The following is a 19,276-nucleotide window of genomic DNA, read 5'->3' as shown; positions in this document are numbered from 1 at the left end:
CATGAGAGGTTGACATAAGGAGGGTCAAAACTTGCAGTCCTTATCTAAGAAAGTGCTTGCTCTCGTGTCGATGAGAAACGATGTGTCAGCAAGTAGCTTGTGCTAGCTGGTATCAACCTTCCACAGAGTGCCCAAAAGATTTGATACACTAAAAAGATGCTAATCACAAGGCTTCTCCTATATCACTAACACTTTTGACAGTGAGTCTATGGTAATCAGAGTCCAACGTTCTATTGTCAAGTGCACAAGGGTAACCTCAAGATCTCTCTCTTAATGGCTCCAAAGAGGTCCTACCTTCTGAGTTAATGTTTATTCCTAGTCCTCCATACCCTTAAAACGTTCTCCTCTTGAGGTACTCTCCTATTTGTAGTACAAACGCTTTGCAAGAAATATGGGACATTAAAAAAGCCTTGCGCTCCAATGAGGAGCAGCATTGCTGGTTTATTCAAGAAGTTTTCCATTTCTAAAGGCACCTATAGTTTTAGCTTCTAACATTCTAAGGTAGAATGAGTGTCTTACTCTACCCTTCTGTCTCAATCCTCCCCTTCCTACAAAGTAGGATAGAGAACAAACATCGCTTTGTAGTCTAGTTCTAAACTCATTGCACTCTTCCTTTTGTAGCAGAATGACCCGTGAATGTTACTAGTTCTCTCTCTCTCTCTCTCTAAGGAATTGTTAAAAGAATGATTGTTTTTTGGAATTCTATGATCCAAGGCTTAAAAAGCACTTAGACTAAACCTTATAGCATGTTGTAAGATATAGGTGCTTGAGAAAAATGACTTTTTTAAGGGGGGGTGGGGGGTTTAAAAACTAGTATTATATATAAGCAAAAATGAAGTACAACATCAAAAACAAAAAGTGCAGCCTCCTAGAGCAGGAAGACAGAATCAAAATGGTCTGAACATCTCAGCCCATGAGGGCTAAATAGACCTGCCAGAATAATGAGCTCTTTCTACCAAAGTAGCCAAAAGTTCTACACAGACTCCTCCAAAACCTCTTCAAAGAAAGAGCCTACATCATGGGTCTTCTGAAAAATAGGATTATTTTGATGTTCCAGATGTTCAATGCTAGAACCATTTGCCAGATATTCAAGAGAGTATTCAACTTCCATTTATCACCAAAGAGGGCTTGCTTCAAGGTATGGTGAAAACTAACACATGCGATCAAACCATCTAAACACACTTCTTCAAACTCCACGGACTACCACACATTCCCAAAATGAGACCCCTTTTTTGCTATTACAAAGGAAACATAAAGGAGAAACTTCAAGATTGCAATTCGAAGTCTAATCCTACACGAAAATTCTCCCAAAATAATCTTCCAAAACTGTGCTATAAAGGAGGGATGTTGGCAAGCTCCGTTCACCCCGAAACAAGTTGACTTTACAACCCACAACATTGTAACTAGTCTCTTGCAGGTAATGCATGAAAAATCAAACCAACAAAAAATAATGCTTGAAAGAGTGACATGAATGTTAATAAATGAATAATGTTTTTGAAAGTTTTACATCATAATGTTTTGTGTTCTACTTCTTTGGGCTTTTATGGGACACGTTGTAAAGTAGTGGCATACAATTCAAAACCTTATAAGATGGTGTGGCTTTCCAAACATGCATTCTTCTAAGCTTCCAAACTGACTCACCGTCAAATGTAGCATGAGAAAACTAATGCTTTTGAGAAATAGATGCAACCCATGGGTTAAATGGATCTTTTAAGTTTCTTAAAGAAACTATGAGCCAATCGACTTTAAAGAAGTCTAATATATCCAAGCAAGGGAGGATTTTGGTTAGGTAAATATCAGCGTGAGGTAATGGACTCAAGATAATGAGGACATAAGACCAGAATCTATCAAGGTTTCCTATAGCATCCAACTCAATGTATCTTGGTGATTTGGTTATATAAGCAAGACATGGCATCACTAGCGAGGGTAATGTTTGTTGAGCTTGGACATGAGCCCTGAGCAATTTCCAATGACTAGGTGTGTCTTTTTGGAGTGGAACACCAACACCTACATGGTAGCTATGCCCTTGCCGAGACCTTGATAGAAGCGAAAGTGCATCTCACATATTCCATTTTAACGCGCAAATTATGTACTACTGCTTGGAAATTCTGTAGAAAAGGGGGAAGTGAAGAGTGTAAAATTAGCAGTCCTATCAAAAGCAAAAAGTAATTCCCATATTAGTTTGGGAATTCTGCCAAATGGGAAGGAAACTGAATCTCATTGTGAATTGCAGATGGGCAGTGAGTGCCGATGGGGACTACCAACAAACACTGAGGTTTGGTGCAGCATGGGATATATTTGGATGATCTAGCTAATAGTGGATGGAGGGGACAACTCTTGTGCGTACGGGGCTAGAGTGTGCTCCAAGGTGATTGGATGACATGAAAGTTCCATAATCCTTCATTTTGGAAGAGAGGAGAAAAAATTTAGCTTTAGGGTTGAGTTTTATGGGAGGATGGTCATATTTAAATGACAAGCCATCTTTAGCGTACCCCAAAATCATCCATGCTATATTATATTTAGCTCTTCTTCACCTTCCAACCAGGATAATTGCGATCCAGGCTGCCTATCACTGTAAAAGAGGTGCCCTTCTCCTACCTCTTGATCCTCTGCTTTCTTCATTTCCCCACTGCTTTTTTGCAACGTGGCTTTTCACAGAGGGGATATTATGATGTATTTCCATTCTCGTTCAAATAACCAGGGTGATCCAACTGTCCTTTTGCTTTGTTATATGCTTTGTGGTTGTATCAGCTCAAATATGATTTGCAAGTTTGTTTGGCTACTTAGGATCAGATAATTGATCACTTTCCTACTCCATGTATGCATTTCCCTTTTCATCCATAACATTTTACATAGTACGAGTGTAATATGGTCCAGATTGGTAGACCTATAAATTGTGACATTTGATGCGACTACATTTGTAGGTTTGGGGACTGGGGCTTGGGAAGCTCTTGCAGTCGATTCAATTGCAATCATTAATCAATTCCCTTGTTTTACATCCCAATGAGCAGTCATTTTATGCTGGGACAACAAATTGGAAAATATTTGTTCGAGTTGTGAATCAATGGCCATTATGTGTATCTAATATTGATATTAGTGGTCTTTTCCCTGAATATCTCGCTTGTGAAGATAGTGGGAGAGAGGGAAGGAGTCTCACTTGCGGCTTTCTCACATACACAATGGGGGAATACACACAAAGGTGGAGGCTGAAAACAGTTTTCCTCTTCTTAGTTGTGTAAGCCAAAAGAACTCAAGTACAAAGAAATAGAAGAACCCTATATGTAGGTCTCAAACCAAACTCAACTAACTAAGGTGGCATACTAACTGAGCCACAAACTAGAGTAGATAATGATAGCTACCATCCAGCTATTATTCATGGGCGGTGTACCAACCGGATCTGCAGCTAACAAGTCGGTGACATAAATGCACAACGGTCACCCTGGCATATCGCGAGTGGAGCTCGATATCTCAACACTCCCCCTTGAGCTCAATCCAAATTCCTGCACACCAAGCAGGTCTCTGAACTTGCACTGCTTCTCTGCACCCAATGCTTTCGTGAATATGTCAGCTACCTGATCCTCTATGCTGACATAAACTAGATCAATAAGACCTAGTAAAACCTTCTCCCACACATAGTGATAATGCACCTCAATGTGCTTTGTTCTAGCATGAAAGACTTCTCATGTTGTCACAATAAATGACAACTAGACCATCTGTAGACTGATGCATATCATAAAGTAGCTTATGCAACCAAGCTACCTCACATGCACCCATTGCTGCACCCCTGTACTCAGCCTCTGTGCTCGACAAGGCAACTGTAGGCTATTTCTTGCTACTCCAAGTGACTGCAGCACTCCCAAAAGAGAACACATATCCATTGGTAGATCGTCTATCAGAAATACTACCAGCCCAATCAGCATCAGTGTATCCATGCAACTGTATCTGAACCCCAGCCTCATAAAATAGTCCATACTGCAATGTGGACTTCACATACCTGAGTATGTGTCTAGCCACATCCAAATGCAGTTTCCTTGGAGCCTGCATAAACTGACTTACCAATCCAACAACATAGCTTAGATCTGGCTTGGTAATAGTCATATAAATCAAACTTCCTACTATGCGTCTGTACATAGTAGGGTCTTCCAAAAGCTCACTTGCATCTGTGCTCAGCTTCACATTCTGCTCCAAAGGAATTGAGATAGGCTTACAGCCTGTCATCCCATATTTGGACAGCATGTCCAATCCATGCTGCCTCTGCAAGAGTTGTATCCCACTTGGTGATCTAATCACCTCAATGCCCAAGAAATAGCACAGCTCTCCCAAATCCTTCATCTCAAACTTCTGCCTCAATAGCATTTTCACATGAAGGATATCTTCATCACTATCACCTGTGATGATCAAATCATCAAAATAAATGACAAGCAGCATAATACCTTTCTCAATTTTTCTCACATAGAGTGAGAAATCTACCTTGGAAATCTGAAAGCCAATAATGACAAGATACTGTCCTATCTTGTTAGACCATGCTCTAGGTGCTTGCTTCAAGCCATACAAGGCTTTCTTCAACCTGCAAACAAACTCAGGATGAAGAGCATGAACATAACCTGGTGGCTGCTCCATAAAGACCTCTTCTTGCAAATCACCATGCAAGAAGGCATTCTTTACATCTGATGTAAAGATCATCCCTTTGATGCAGCCATAGCAATGGCTACTCTTACGGTTGCCATCCTTGCCACCGGAGTGAAAGTTTCTTCATAATCAATGCCATATGTCTGTGCATACCCCTTGACCACTAATCTTGCCTTGTATCTATTCACAGAACCATCTGCATTGTGCTTAATCTTATAAACCCACTTACAGCCAATTGCATTCTTGTCTTTAGGCAAAGGCACCAATTCCCATGTAGCATTTTCTTCCAAGGCATCCATTTCTTCATCCATGGCTTTCTCCCATTTTTCATTTCCCATGGCTTGCTCAAAAGAAGTGGTTTCTGGTTCCTGTATCACTTTGACCATATAAGCATAGTGAATGGCTGTAAATCCATCATATTTCAGCCTATCCACAGGATACCTAACCCTGGTGGTAGACTTGTGCAAAATAGGTTCACTTCTAGGTGCTCTCAAAACATCCCTGGTCTTCCTTACTCCAGGTGTAACAACAGAAGGAATACCCAACTCATCATCAATGCTCTGTTCTGACCCACTGGATTCACTATCCACATAAGAGTGACCTGCATTCACATCAAACATGGGCTGATCTACCTTCTCTTTTCCTTTTCGTGATACCTGCGTACCACTATCTGCATTGCTTTGAGGAGATTCTCCTGATCTTAATTTGCATGTCCATGGCAAAGTATGTGAACCACTGCTAGAGGACACTGTACGTCCACTGATATTTTGTGACTGTTGCATTGAATTCTATGCAGCATTAGCATTTTGTGCATCTACATCTATCATCACATTTATTGGTTTATACCAGCTGCTCATCTCATCAAAAACAACATCTCTGCTCACTGTGAACTTACGTGTAGAAGGGTTATAGCATCTATACCCTTTCTGCTGCAGAGAATAACCAATAAAGACACACTTCTCAACTTTTGGATCCAACTTGGACCTCAACTCATCTGGCACATGGACATAGGCAATGCAACAAAAAATTTTCAAATGAGAAATTTCTGGTTTCCTACCAGTATACATCTCCTCTGGCGTCATGCCATGTATTGCTGCAGTGGGAGTCCTGTTCATTATATAAACTGCTGTAGCAACTGCTTCAGCCCAATAATAATCTAGTAGATCTTTTTCATTTAGCATAGCCCGAGATACCTCTCCAATATGCCTGTTTTTCCTTTCTACAAGTCCATTTTGCTGTGGGGTATGACTGCATGAATATTGGTGCTTTATGCCATGCTCCTGCAGGAACCTTGAAAACTCAATTGAGAGGTACTCTCCCCCTCCATCTGACCTTAAGCATTTTATTTGTAGGCCTGTTTCTTTTTCAACCATAGCTTTAAAAGCTTTGAAGTGCCCAAACACTTCACTTTTCTTTTTCATAAAATACAGCCAAACTTTTCTGTTGAAGTCATCAATAAAAGTGACAAAATAGTGACAACCTCCAATAGATGCAGCTTTAGTAGTCCACACATCAGAGTGGATTAATTCCAATGGCTTTTAACTCTCTTGAACATGCCTAGGAAAAGGTTTCCTTGCCTGTTTCCCAAATCGACAGGCTTCACAAACCTTGTGCATTTCTGCAACCTTGAATTTAGGCAATCCTGCAACAATATTTTGGGCTTGCATTGATTTAAGTCGCTGTATATTAACATGACCAATGCGTTTGTGCCAGATATCAATATCTGCAACTACACTGGTCCCATGTGCAAACATTGCTGCACTCAATTCGGGCATGTCCACATTTAACGTAAACATCCTCCCCTTCTTCTTTCCTTTTGCTATCAAGCGATCGTTATTTTTCATATCCTCAACAAAGCATCTATGAGGATTAAATCTGACCTGCAAGCCCTGCTCAACCATTTGACCAACAGAAACCAGGTTCTTGGTGATGTTTGGGACATGAAATACATCAGACAGGTATTTCTCTTTCCCATCCTGCATAGACAAAGGAATTTTACAAATCTACACAATAGGATGTGCAGTATCATCACCAGTCTCTACAAATCCTGGTTTTTCCATTTTCCTTGTATCTTGCATCCATTCTGCATGACCTGTCATGTGGTTTGATGCACCTGAGTCAACATACCACACATCATTTCGTTCTTCTGCACTTATCACAGAATTGGTCATATGCTGCACCATATATAGATGCTCATTTCTGTCATCACCCTGTCTACTGGAAGATGCATAATTGCCTTGCTACAACTTTCCATTCATAATGTCATTCTGCTTTTTGTAGTAGTCCTTAGCCATATGACCCATTTTACCATAGTAGTAGCATTCAACATTGCTGTTTGCATTTTGGCCTCTCTACCATCCACCACCGCCTCTTTGGCTCCCCCTCCATGGGGGATAGTTAATTGTATAGCCAGGGAAGACTATGTGTCCATGACAACAACAAAATATTAAACATCGGATTTAAGGAACATGCACCTCCCAAAGATAGATTTTATTGGAAAGTTTCCCCTAGCCATGTAAACACCATCGTACATGCAAGCAAGTGGTACAATCAATTCAACAGGGTAGCACCTATCAGCTTGAATTTGCTCTGAGACAGAACCGATCCATCTAAACCTCACCTCGGATACTTTTGCAAACTCAAGACTACAACGTCACTGTATTGAAACGAGTGCAATGAAGATTACAACATGTGGATGTGCCTAGTACGCTACTCACTTGGAAGTAACGTATAGTAAATATATGATGGTGATCGCTTGATTGGCAAAGGCTCATTTCCATCAAAGTATTGCTCTTTCTCCATCAAGCCGAGCTTAAAAGAGTGCCAATTACCTTATCCAATGCCCAAAATAAAACCTCGCCACTGCCAACTGCACCATTCCATTGTATTTGTGAGGCTACCAAAGAATGATGTCCCAAACAGACCAATCCATTGTGGGGGTAGCAACAATTCAAGCGACAGGGGAGATGGTGTCCGGTGGCGAGGTCCCAACAAGCTAATCCAGCATCGACAACAGAGGAGGAGATGATCAGAGCCTCTTTGGGAGAAGCTAGTGTGCTAGAGGGGATGGATCAAACTAGAAGATGTGAAGGAAAGAGAGAAACCATAGCCAATTTGGAAAATTTATAGCTTCCATGGTTCCACAGAGCGTAGCTCGGACTTGGCACTGAGACAATTAGTCAGTGAGCAGTAAGATTTTTAATTCAAAATCATCATAACTACCATTCATCTTGACATGACATCCCTTTCATCATGACTCTGTATTCAAGAAGTCCACACAGGCCATGCAAAGTCCTTTTCGAGAGGAATCTGACCACATTCCGACCAGAAAAGGGCGACAGTTTGTGATTCCACACCCCACACGCACACTGTGTGAGCTCCTGGGCATTACTATAAGTTTTCCACTGTGTGTGGCCTCTATTGGGCCATGTTTAAAAAAAGCAGTGGGGAAATAAAGAAAGCAGAGGATCAAGAGTTAGGAGAAGGGTGCCTGTTTTACACTGACAGGTAGGCTGCATCAAAATTCTCCTGGTGAGGAGGTAAAGAAGAGCTAAATATAATATAGCATGGCTGGTTTTGGGGTATGCTAAAGATGGGTTGTCATTTGAATCTGACCATCCTCCCATAAAACTCAACCCTGCAACTAATTTTTTTCTCCTCTCTTCCAAAATGGAGGATTATGGAACTTTCATGTGACCCAATCACCATGGAGCACACTCTAGCCCCGTACGCACAAGAGTTGACCCCTCCATCCACCGTTAGCTAGATCATCCAAATATATCCCATGCTGCCCCAAAACCTCAGTGTTTGTTGGTATTCCCCATCGGCACTCACTGCCCATCTGCAATTCACAATGAGATTCGGTTTCCTTCCCATTTGGTAGAATTCCCAAACTAATATGGGAATTACTTTTCACTTTTAACAAGACTGCCAATTTTGCACTCTTCACTTCCCCCTTTTCTACAAAATTTCAGAGTAGTAGTACACTCATTTGAGCATTGAAATGGAATATGTGAGACGCACTTTCACTTCTAGCAGGGTCTCAACAAGGGCATAGCTACCACGTAGGCATTGGCGTTCCACTCCAAAAACACACCCCTAGTCATTGGAAATTGATGAGGGCTCATATCTAAGCTCAACAAACATTACCCTTGCTAGTCGCCATGTCTTGCTTATATAACCAAATCACCAAGATGCCTTGAGCTAGATGCTACAGGAAACCCTGATAGACTTCTGGCCTTATGTCGTCATTATCTTGAGTCCATTACCTCACGCGTATACTTACCTAACCAAAAGCTTCCCTTGCTTGCATATATTAGACTTCTTTAAAGTCGATCGGCTCATAGTTTCTTTAAGAAAGTTAAAAGATCCATTTAACCCATGGGTTGCATCTTTTTCTCAAAAGCATTAGTTTTCTCATGCCGCATTTGACAGTGAGTCAGTTTTGAAGCTTAGAATAATGCATGTTTGAAAGCCACACCATCTTATAAGGTTTTCAATTGTATGCCACTACTTTACAATGTGTCCCATAAAAGCTCAAAGAAGTAGAACGCAAAACATTATGATGTTAAACTTTCAAAAACATTATTCATTTATTAACATTCATGTCACTCTTTCAAGCATTATTTTTTGTTGGTTTGATTTTTCATGCATTACATACAAGAGACTAGTTACAATGTTGTGGGTTGTAAAGTCAACTTGTTTCGGGGTAAACGGAGTTTGCCAACATCCACCCTTTATAGCACAACTTTGGAAGATTACTTTGGGAGAATTTCCATGCAGGATCAGACTTCGAATTGCAATCTTGAAGTTTCTCCTTTATGTTTCCTTTGTAAGAGTAAAAAAGGGGTCTCATTTTGGGAATGTGTGGTAGTCCGTGGAGTTTGAAGAACTGTGTGCAGATGGTTGGATCGCATATGCTAGTTTTCACCATACCTTGAAGCAAGCCCTCTTTGGTGATAAAGGGAAGTTGAATACTCTCTAGAATATCTGGCAAATGGTTCCACCACTGAACATCTAGAACATCGAAAATTCTTGCAAAGCATTTGTACTACAAATAGGAGACTACCTCGAGAGGAGAATGTTTTAATGGTATGGAGGACTAGGAATAAACATTAACTCAGAAGGTAGGACCTCTTTGGAGCCATCAAGAGAGATATCTTGAGGTTACCCTTGTGCGCTTGACAATAGAACGTTGGAATCTGACCCTTATTACCTTCTTGTTTCCAGACAGTAGAAAGCAATGAGCACTACCGTAGACTCATTGTCAAAAGTGTTAATGATATAGGAGAAGCCTTGTGATTAGCATCTTTTCAGTGTATCAAATCTTTCGGGCACTCTATGGAAGGTTGATCTATACCATCTAGCACAAGCTACTTGCTGACACATCGTTTCTCATCGACACAAGAGCAAGCACTTTCTTAGATAAGGACTGCAACTTTTGCCCCTCCTTATGTCAGTTGCTCATGAATTGCCATGCAGAATCAAAACCATGAATAACAACAATGGTCCATCATTGAAGGAGGGTGATTCCCCCTGATTAATGGCGTACAATGCACCACTGTTGCAAGGTGACTCACAAGTCCCAACCTACACTAGTATGGCATTTGCACCACTCGCACCAGAGATGACTGTTGTCACGAAGGCCCTGTGGCTGGACCACCTATACAGAAACTTCTTTGTTGTGTCCAAAATTCTGCATATGTGCACAAAAGTAAAAACTTATGTCATAAGACATAGACTCTATAAATTTAGCCCAAAAGGACTAAGATATCAAATGAGGGGAAATTACCATACAAGAGGCTAGATAGCAACAATGCCATCATCTGCACCCGAGATTAAAAGTGAGTCATCATCAGAGAAAACCAGACAGCTGACTCCTTTGTGATGTGCAACCCAGGTCCCTGGTAGGTTCCAGCTCGAAACCTTAGAATTTAGCCATGGGGAAGAGTTAATTGTATAGCCAGGGGAAGACTACGTTACCATGATAACAACAAAATATTGAACATCAAACTTAAGGAACATGCACCTCCCAAAAAAAGATTTTCCCAAACAAGCCACCCCCAGCCATGTAAACACCATTGTACGTGCAAGCAAGTGGTACAATTGATTCAACAGGGTAGCACCTATCAGCTTGAATCTACTCTGAGACAAAATGGATCCATCTAAACATCACCTGGGATACTTTTGCAACCTCAAGACTACAACGTCACTGTATTGAAATGAGCGCAACGAATATTACAATGTGTGGACGTGCCTAGTACACTACTCACTTGGAGTTCACATATAGTAAATATATGACGGCGATCCCTTCATTGAAAAATGCTCATTTCTGTCAAAGTGTCGCTCTTTCTCCATCAAGCCGAGCTTGAAAGAGTGCCAATTACCTTATCCAATGCCCAAAAGAAAATCTCGCCGCTGCCAACCGTGCCATTCTGTTAGATTTGCGAGGCTACCAGAGAATGATGTCCCAGACAGCCCAATCCATTCTGGGGTAAGCACAATTCAAGCGACGAGGTAGATGGTGTTTGGTGGTGAGGTCCCAACAAGCTAATCCAGCATTGGCAACAAAGGAGGAGAGGATCATAGCTTTTTTGGGGCAAGCCAGTGTGTTGGAGGGGATGGATCAAACTAGAAGATGTGAAGGAAAGAGAGAAACCATAGCGAATTTGGAAAATTTACAACTACCATGGTTCCACAAAGCATTCTGGGAGGAATCCAATCGGATTCTAACTAGAAAAGGGCGGCAATCGACCCTTCCTAATTGGCCATCAAGGTGAGCTGGGGAGGCCACATGGATGATTCCCGTGAGTTTTGGCCGAGGTTTTGAGTGGAGGATTCTGGGTTTTAGGAGGTCAGAGGTGGACGATCATGATGTAGTCCTGGCTAACCACAGCGACCTTGATGAAGTAGGGAAAGGGAGGCGGTGGGACACCTTTCCCCCTCATAAAATGGCGAGCATGTAGCTAGCCCATGGGACGTTTTATGAGCGAGAAAGGCCAGCCCCCCTTTTCCCAGCCCGCCATCATCAAAGGCTTGGGGAGAGGGATTACAACCTAACACGTGTACATTCAGAGATGGTAGCATCCGGGCATGTTGTTTCCAGCAGGTGATTTCAGGGAGGGCATTATGATGAGGAAGAAATTCTGATCAGAATGTCCAAATTGATATTCCCTCCACCCAAGACTATGACAGTTGATGGCTCCACATTAGCAATAGCTGATGAGCAAGTGCACCTCAGTTCCTACTGGAATCCCTTAGGAAGACTCTTATCGCCTGTCATCAAGCTTTACTCGATTCCCTACCTGTCAACTGGTTGTATTCGATTCCCTCTCACCTTGCTATGTTCAATTCCTTTAGGAAGAATCTTGCTTATGTGCACGTGTACGTGCGTGCAAGAAAAAACACATCAACATGACACACTGTGTGTGTGCACATGTGTGCATGCTCACTCGCGCATGCAAGGGTCAATAATTTGTTACACTCCTTTTTCTCCACGATTGCATCACCTTCTAGAATATGAGAGGGGTAGGGGGAGAGGGAGGTGGTAAGAAATGAAAATTTAGAGAGGAAAAATTCATCACACTCCGGCCCATTTCGTAGGTGATGGGCATCTTGCGCTCTGCTACTCCATTTTGCTATGATGTATGTGGTAGGGGTTTCTGCCTCTTGATCCTGTGACTTTTGTTGTAACTCTCAAATTCAATTGATGTGAACTCTCCATCTCTGTCTGATCTCAACTTCTTCACCTTCTTCCCCGTTTCTTTCTCGACCATTACATGCCATTCCTTGAACCGTAGGAACCACCCAAAGCTTCCGTCTCCATCTTTTCGCAGAGATCCATGTGAATGAGCTCTAGAGGAGCCTTTGCCCTGCTGGCCTCTTTAGGAAAAGGCTGCCGATGCTGCTTGCCCATCATGCAAGCTTCACATACATCGGTCAGATCTGAAATTTTGGATAGGTCTGCAATCATTCCACTTTTATGCATCTCCTTCAAAGAACTAAGGTTTAGATGACCAAACCTCTCATGCCATAGCTTAGTGTTCTTCACATCGGCTCGAGCACTGAAAGCTGAGAGTTCGTAGATGTTGTTGCATCGTGTACCTTTACCAATGACCTTCCCTTGAAGATCCAAGATCTGTGCACCAGTCTTATCGAATTGAACTTTGAGGTCCCGATCCATGATCGGAAAAATGGACAAGTTCCTCTTGATATCTGGCACATAAAGAACATCGAACAACTGTTTTACAACTCCATCTGACTTGAGAGCAATCGTACCTTTTCCTCTTGCTGGACATTTCGCATCATTGCCGACTGCTACCAAGATGTCATTCCCTATCGGCTATAGAGAGGTATACCAGTCCTTTCGACTGGTCATGTGGCGCGATGCACCACTGTCAATAATCCAAGGTTCATCCTCAGGTACATGAACTGCCTCCGTGCAAATCTCCTCAATTGCTACAAACATCTCTACTAGAACTACCTGCGCGCTGTTGCTGGACTCTTTCTTTACTCCGTTCTCATCTGCAATCTTCTTTCGTCACTCATTCTACTTGTGCCCTGCCTTGTTGCAATAGAAGCACTTGATCTTCTTCTTTCTCTTTTTATCATCAAAAGAAGATGGGTTACCAGAGTCCTTACCCTTACCTTTCTTTGATTCGGTCCAGAAAGACGAATCTTCTCCAGTCCTCGTCTTTTTATGCATCTCCTCCTCCAGAAGCATTGCACTGAAATCCTCAAAGTTGAGGGACGGATTTCTGTTCTACGTATTCAGCACCATAACAAGACCATCGTACTTTGGTGGGAGAATCTGTATGCACCTTCGTGCTAGATTCTCACTGGTGATGGTGATGCCAATCGTAGTCATCTGATCACACAGATTCTTCACCTTGGTGATGAACTTCTCTGTCGCTTCAGACTCATAAAGTTTCTCATTCGCGAGTTGAGTCTCCAGATTCTGAATCCGCATCTGATTCGTGGTCTCGTACTGATTTTTCAAGACCGTCCATGCCTCCTCCGTTGTGGTGACATGTTGAATTAACGCCATGATGGAATCACTTACACTGTAGACAATAGAACACAATGCATCTGCATTTCTTCTTGTCCACGTGAGAATCTCATCTGCAGTTGGTACTATTTGTTGTCCTGCATTGGATGGATCCAATCTCGCAACCAGCCTCACATCCACCCCAGTAGTAGTGTCCCAAAGCTCGTATGCACTTAGGATGGTCTTCATCTTGAACTTCCAGAGTGGATAGTTAGATTCGTCCAACTTTCCACTTTTGCAGAACAGTGGGATTTGCAGTCTTGCGGGCTGGGCCATCTCTCACAATCTGCTTGCAAACAAAAACACACTACCAAATCTTCTTGCTAGAGTCTAGGCTCTAATACCATGTAAGAAAACAATACAACATCTATGCTCAACAGATAACAGGATCTCGTATGCAAGAGAGAAAATAGATAGTATGAAGAATCAAAAATTTGATTACTATAGAACTGATATAATTGATGGCGCTGCCTCCCAACCGTGCGCTCTTGTGAAAGAAGCTTTGATGGTGAACTGGAAACAGTAGAGGACGGAGACTGGATGCTAAGGAATCAGGGTTGCTGTAGCCAGTGATGAAATGGGCTTCACGAGCTCGCTCTTATATAGCCACTAGTCATAGTCGGATAGACCCAATTTGGTGACTGACCCAATCCACCCAAAACGGTCGACTAGGGTCGGTCCCGAAACAGGCCACTGACCACACGATAGAATTGTGGTGTAAAATAGAGCAACTCACCTACAGTCTCCGTTTGGCCCACAGCCATTTGAGATCATCTGGGACTCCAAACGGGCCCTGCAACCCAAGAGTGGGCTACCCCGGGAAAAGCTCTGTCTACCCTCGGTGCGGTCAGTCATGGGACGCCTTCCTGCACTTGCATCTAGCCTAGTTAGCAGTGTGCCAACTCCGTCCAGCCATCCCACACATGGCCCCCATCTGGTGTAAACTAGGACCTACCGGATAACCGATCTACTCAAATTCCTTCTCCTCATATGGGAGTAGAGTTAGCTAGTTCCCATGTAGTTACACGAGGGTGGAGCATTGATATCTAACAGTAGCTTGTCTATGCATCAAGTTCTGCATTTGTAGTCGTGTCTATCTCCTATTCCTTTCGTGATTCATTAGGATGCTCTGAACTGCAGGTCCTATAGTTTCTTATTGTTGGCTACCTCTTGTTTGTGTAGGCTGTAGGAGCGTCCGTAGCCTAGGTACTTGATGTCCATCTAGTACATTATAGACTAAGTCTTTGTAATATGTTTTTTATTGCATCTCCTATCTTGCTTTAGTTTTCTAGATTAAGCGATTTTCTATTCCTAATAGAATAGGGAATGACTGAATTCGATGAGTAGAAGAGTCTCTCATGGATTGTTTAGGACTCACTCATAGAATAGGATAGGAGAAGGACTAACTCTCTCTCAAATATCTCACAAGAAGATATGAATGAATGGAATAGATAGAAATCTATCAACGGAATGAAAGAATACTAATGAACACAATCAATCAATCTGAAGCTTTCACTCTCTCATAAGGATCGAAATGCCTGAACAGAAGGCAAGGTAGCTTTGATACCATGAACAAATATGGAGAGGGAGAGAAGAAGAGTGGAGATGAGGAGAGGGCACACAGAGCACACCTCAAATGAATAATACTACACTATAGAACATTGAAAAGAATAAATATATTCATATCTATTTAGGGTTAGGACTACTATTAGGGTTTTCAATCCTATACTTTTATAACATTATTTTGTGTTAGTGTTATGCAGAAGATGAACATGATGTTGGAATGAAACTTCAACAATCTAGAAGTCCTAGATTCCACCCAAGAGTCAAGCAGACTGGAGGTCAACGTCATAGCTCCATTGTTGCCTCTATAGAGTTTGATCCATCACCTTCCTCCTCCCTTCCTCCCCTTGGCTTCCAAAGTGCTATGTTGTTTGACTTCTCCTTTCCCTTTTTGTACATCCGTATTACACGGAGAGTCGAAGTAATGGTTGCTCTCCCTTATCCACGATTGCTCCTCTTTCGAGGATATGTCATAAATCTTAATATTTCAAACTTACAGGAAGGCAACTGAGGAGTGCTTTGCTCTTCCTCAAATTTCCTAGTTTCGGGATAGCCCGAAACGTGCTGAAATGCATGTTTTGGGGCCCCAAAACAACCCCCAATGTTCAAAAAAATCCAATTTGCCCCGATTTTGACAAATCTAGTATCGTGTCGCATTTTTACCTCCTATACATCTCAAATCACCACCTGTACATTGCCCATATGTTGAAATCAACCTTTAGCCCATACAGTTGCCTTTAGCCTTTTGCCCGTCCACACGAACATGAATCATTTCATGTATCTTTTTCAATATGACCATTGATGCTTGAATCTACAATGCTGTGTTCTTAATTTTCTGATTTAGAAATTAGTAATGTGTTTCAAGCATCTAATTTCAAGTTCTAAGTGACATCAAATGTCTATGCACTATGTTTCACAAAGAGAAGTTCATTTAAACATTTAGAGTGCAAGTTGAACTATTGGGGGCATGCTTCAGCAAGGAATTATAATGAGTGGAAACCATTTCCAATATGTAGAAATAATATTGTATGTAAAAGAAATCTTTTTGTGGTAGCTCTTGGTAATTTGTAGGCACCTTGCCATTTCAGTTTTATACGAGTGAGCTTGTGAGGACAAAAATTCACTACATGCAGATTTCTCAATTCGACTTTACAGCTACAAGAGCTAGGAAAACAATATATATTTCAGCTATTTATTTATATTACAAGCACTCTCAGCATGGCAACTCAGCTTCTTTGGCAGGGCGTAGGAACCATTTTTAGCAGGGGAATGAATCAGCTGGAAGAACAAAGAGCTAAGCATCTCATTTTGTTGAGAGTACTCTCTCCCTGTTTTCAATTCACGATCTTTTTTCCCTCCAATATGTTGATCTTCATTTGTAATGTTGCAGACTTGACTCATGCTACAAACAAAATGTAAATGTTACCAAAGTTATAACAATACCTAAAAGCTTCATGAAATCTGTATGGGGAAAATAAACCTAAGAAATCAATTTCTACTATCAAATTTTGCAACAGGATGTTGATAGCTGCCTTTTACAAATAAGATACAAGCACATCAAAACTACAATGCGAGTGCAATGACTTAAATTCTTGAAGCAGGGAATGTTTCACAATGAATGGCTATGCAATGGAAGAAGGACTCTATTGAGGTAAATTGTAGAACAGAAATTTACAAACAACCGTTTTCCTTCTTTTTTAAATTTTTTCTCATTTATTGGGGAGCGGAAAGAGATATATTAAACCCACAGGAAGGAATAATCAAACTGAGGTGAGAAGAAAACTGTTGTGTCTTTTTTGGATAAAACTAAGTGCTCACAAGACCATGATTAAGCCTGTGTGAGACGATCTGTACTAAAAAACAATTTGAAAAAAAGTAATACCTATGACATATTTTAAAGAAATAAAGTGCTTCACAAGGTCATGCTTCTGCATTGGCAAAACAGTTAGAAAAGCAAGAGTCGCTTCTGTAGTCAAGTCCACAGCAGAAGGCTTGCCATAGGGTATGCACAATGCATAACCATAGTCTCCAACTTGAGAACCTCTAGTCTCTATTATCCAAATGCAACTGCTACTGTGAATGCATTCAGCTACTTTAACCTCGTGCTGTTCCACCTCCGCTAATAAACCTATGCTCCAAGCTTTTGCACCCAATCAGGTTGGGCCCCTTACTATTATCCTTAGCTATATTACCCACTGTACCAACCATCTGCTTCAAGATGGATTGCACTACACAAGGTTGACAGCAAGAGGATAAAGAAATGGCTACCTTAGATGGGATCTAGTGAATGGTCAAAGTTATGGATGCGGCCTGGATGGTTTGAGATAGTGCCAACTCAAAAAGTAATGATCGATTCCTAGCACAAGGGAATGCATGTAAAATCATAGATCTCTAAGGTGAAGGCAAGGGGATATCAAGGCATCGCCTTACATTGTGGCCCCTCCTTGGTGTAATCGGATGTCTGTGGGAAAAAGTAGCATCCTAAAGGTATACATCCTCAGCTAAGGGTCTCTTGAATTGAATCCACAAATATCAAGCATGCTCATTCATGCCTGTGATAGTGACATGTATCTAGAGATGAGTAGATCCACGTAGACCCATGTCTGTACAGGTCTGTTCACAGATCTCTGGCTTATGTGTGCATAGCATGCACTGTGTGTAGTCCTTTCTTCTAGCTCGAGTGTGTCTCAATGTAGACTACAAGGTCTTTCATTTCAGCTTCACCTGTGGGCAAGAAATTCGGGGAAAAGACCACTAATATCAATATTAAATACACATAATGGCCATTGATTCATAGCTCGAACAAATATTTTCCCATCTGTTGTCCCAGCATACAATGATTGCTCATTGGGATGTAAAATGAGGCAATTGATTGCTGACTACAATTGAATTGACTGCAAGAGCTTCCCAGGCCCTAATCCCCAAACCTATAAATGCAGTTGCATCAAACGTCACAATTCATAGGTCTACCAATCTGGACCATATCACACTCCTACTATGTAAAAAGTTATGAAGGAAAAGGGAAATGCATACATGTAGCAGGAAAGTGATCAATTATCTGATCTTGAGTAGCCAAACAAACCTGCAAATCATATTTGAGCTGATACAATCACTAAGCATATAACAGAGTGAAAGGACAACTGGATCACCCTAGTTATTTGCAACGAGAATGGAAATACATCATAATATTGTTGGAATGGTCATCTCCCCATCTGTAGGCCCCCAAATGAGGAGAGCGTGAGGGAGGGAGACCTAGGGCAGGATGTGCCCAAGAGAGAAGAAAGAGAGGGGATTGCCACAGGGGTAGCAACCACCTATACAGAAACTTCTTTGTTGTGTCCAAAATTCTGCATATGCGCACAAAAGTAAAAAATTCTGTCATAAGATGTAGACTCTATAAATTTAGCCCAAAAGAACTAAGATATCAAATGAGGGAAAATTATCGTACAAGAGGCCAATGCCATCATCTGCATCCGAGATTAAAAGCGAGTCATCATCAGAGAAAACCAGACAGCTGACTCCTTTGTGATGTGCAACCCAGGTCGCCAGTAGGTTCCAGCTCGAAACCTTAGAATTCACCCATGGGGGAAAGTTAATTGTATAGCCAGGGGAAGACTACGTGACCATGATAACAACAAAATATTTAAGGAACATGCACCTCCCAAAGATAGATTTTCCTGGACAAGCCACCCCCAGCCATGTAAACATCATTGTACGTGCAAGCAAGTGGTACAATCGATTCAACAGGATAGCACCTATCAGCTTGAATCTTCAAAACCGATCCATCTAAACCTCATGTGAGATACTTTTGCAAACTCAAGACTACAATGTCACTGTATTGAAATGAGTGCAACAAAGATTACAACGTGTGGACGTGCCTAATATGCTGCTCACTTGGAGTTCATGTATAGTAAATATATGATGGCGATCGCTTGATTGACAAAGGATGATTTCCATCAAAGCCGAGCTTAAAAGAGTGCCAGTTACCTTATCCAATCCCCAAAAGAAAATCTCGCCGCTGCTAACCACGCCATTCTA

General features: G+C 41.6%; 1 pseudogene; it reads left to right on the top strand.

The window, feature by feature from the left end:
• LOC147904720 (protein ROOT INITIATION DEFECTIVE 3-like) overlaps positions 1-15,749 on the top strand; it is a 35,225-nt pseudogene extending 19,476 nt beyond the window's left edge.
• The last annotated feature ends 3,527 nt before the right edge of the window (positions 15,750-19,276 follow it).

This window comes from Dipteris shenzhenensis, chromosome 2 (assembly GCF_047967505.1).
Source record: "Dipteris shenzhenensis isolate YYH24624 ecotype China chromosome 2, Dip_SZ_1.0, whole genome shotgun sequence".
Taxonomy (NCBI): domain Eukaryota; kingdom Viridiplantae; phylum Streptophyta; class Polypodiopsida; order Gleicheniales; family Dipteridaceae; genus Dipteris; species Dipteris shenzhenensis.
Note: the sequence above shows the minus strand (reverse complement) of the source record. Positions and strands in the feature narration are given on the sequence as shown.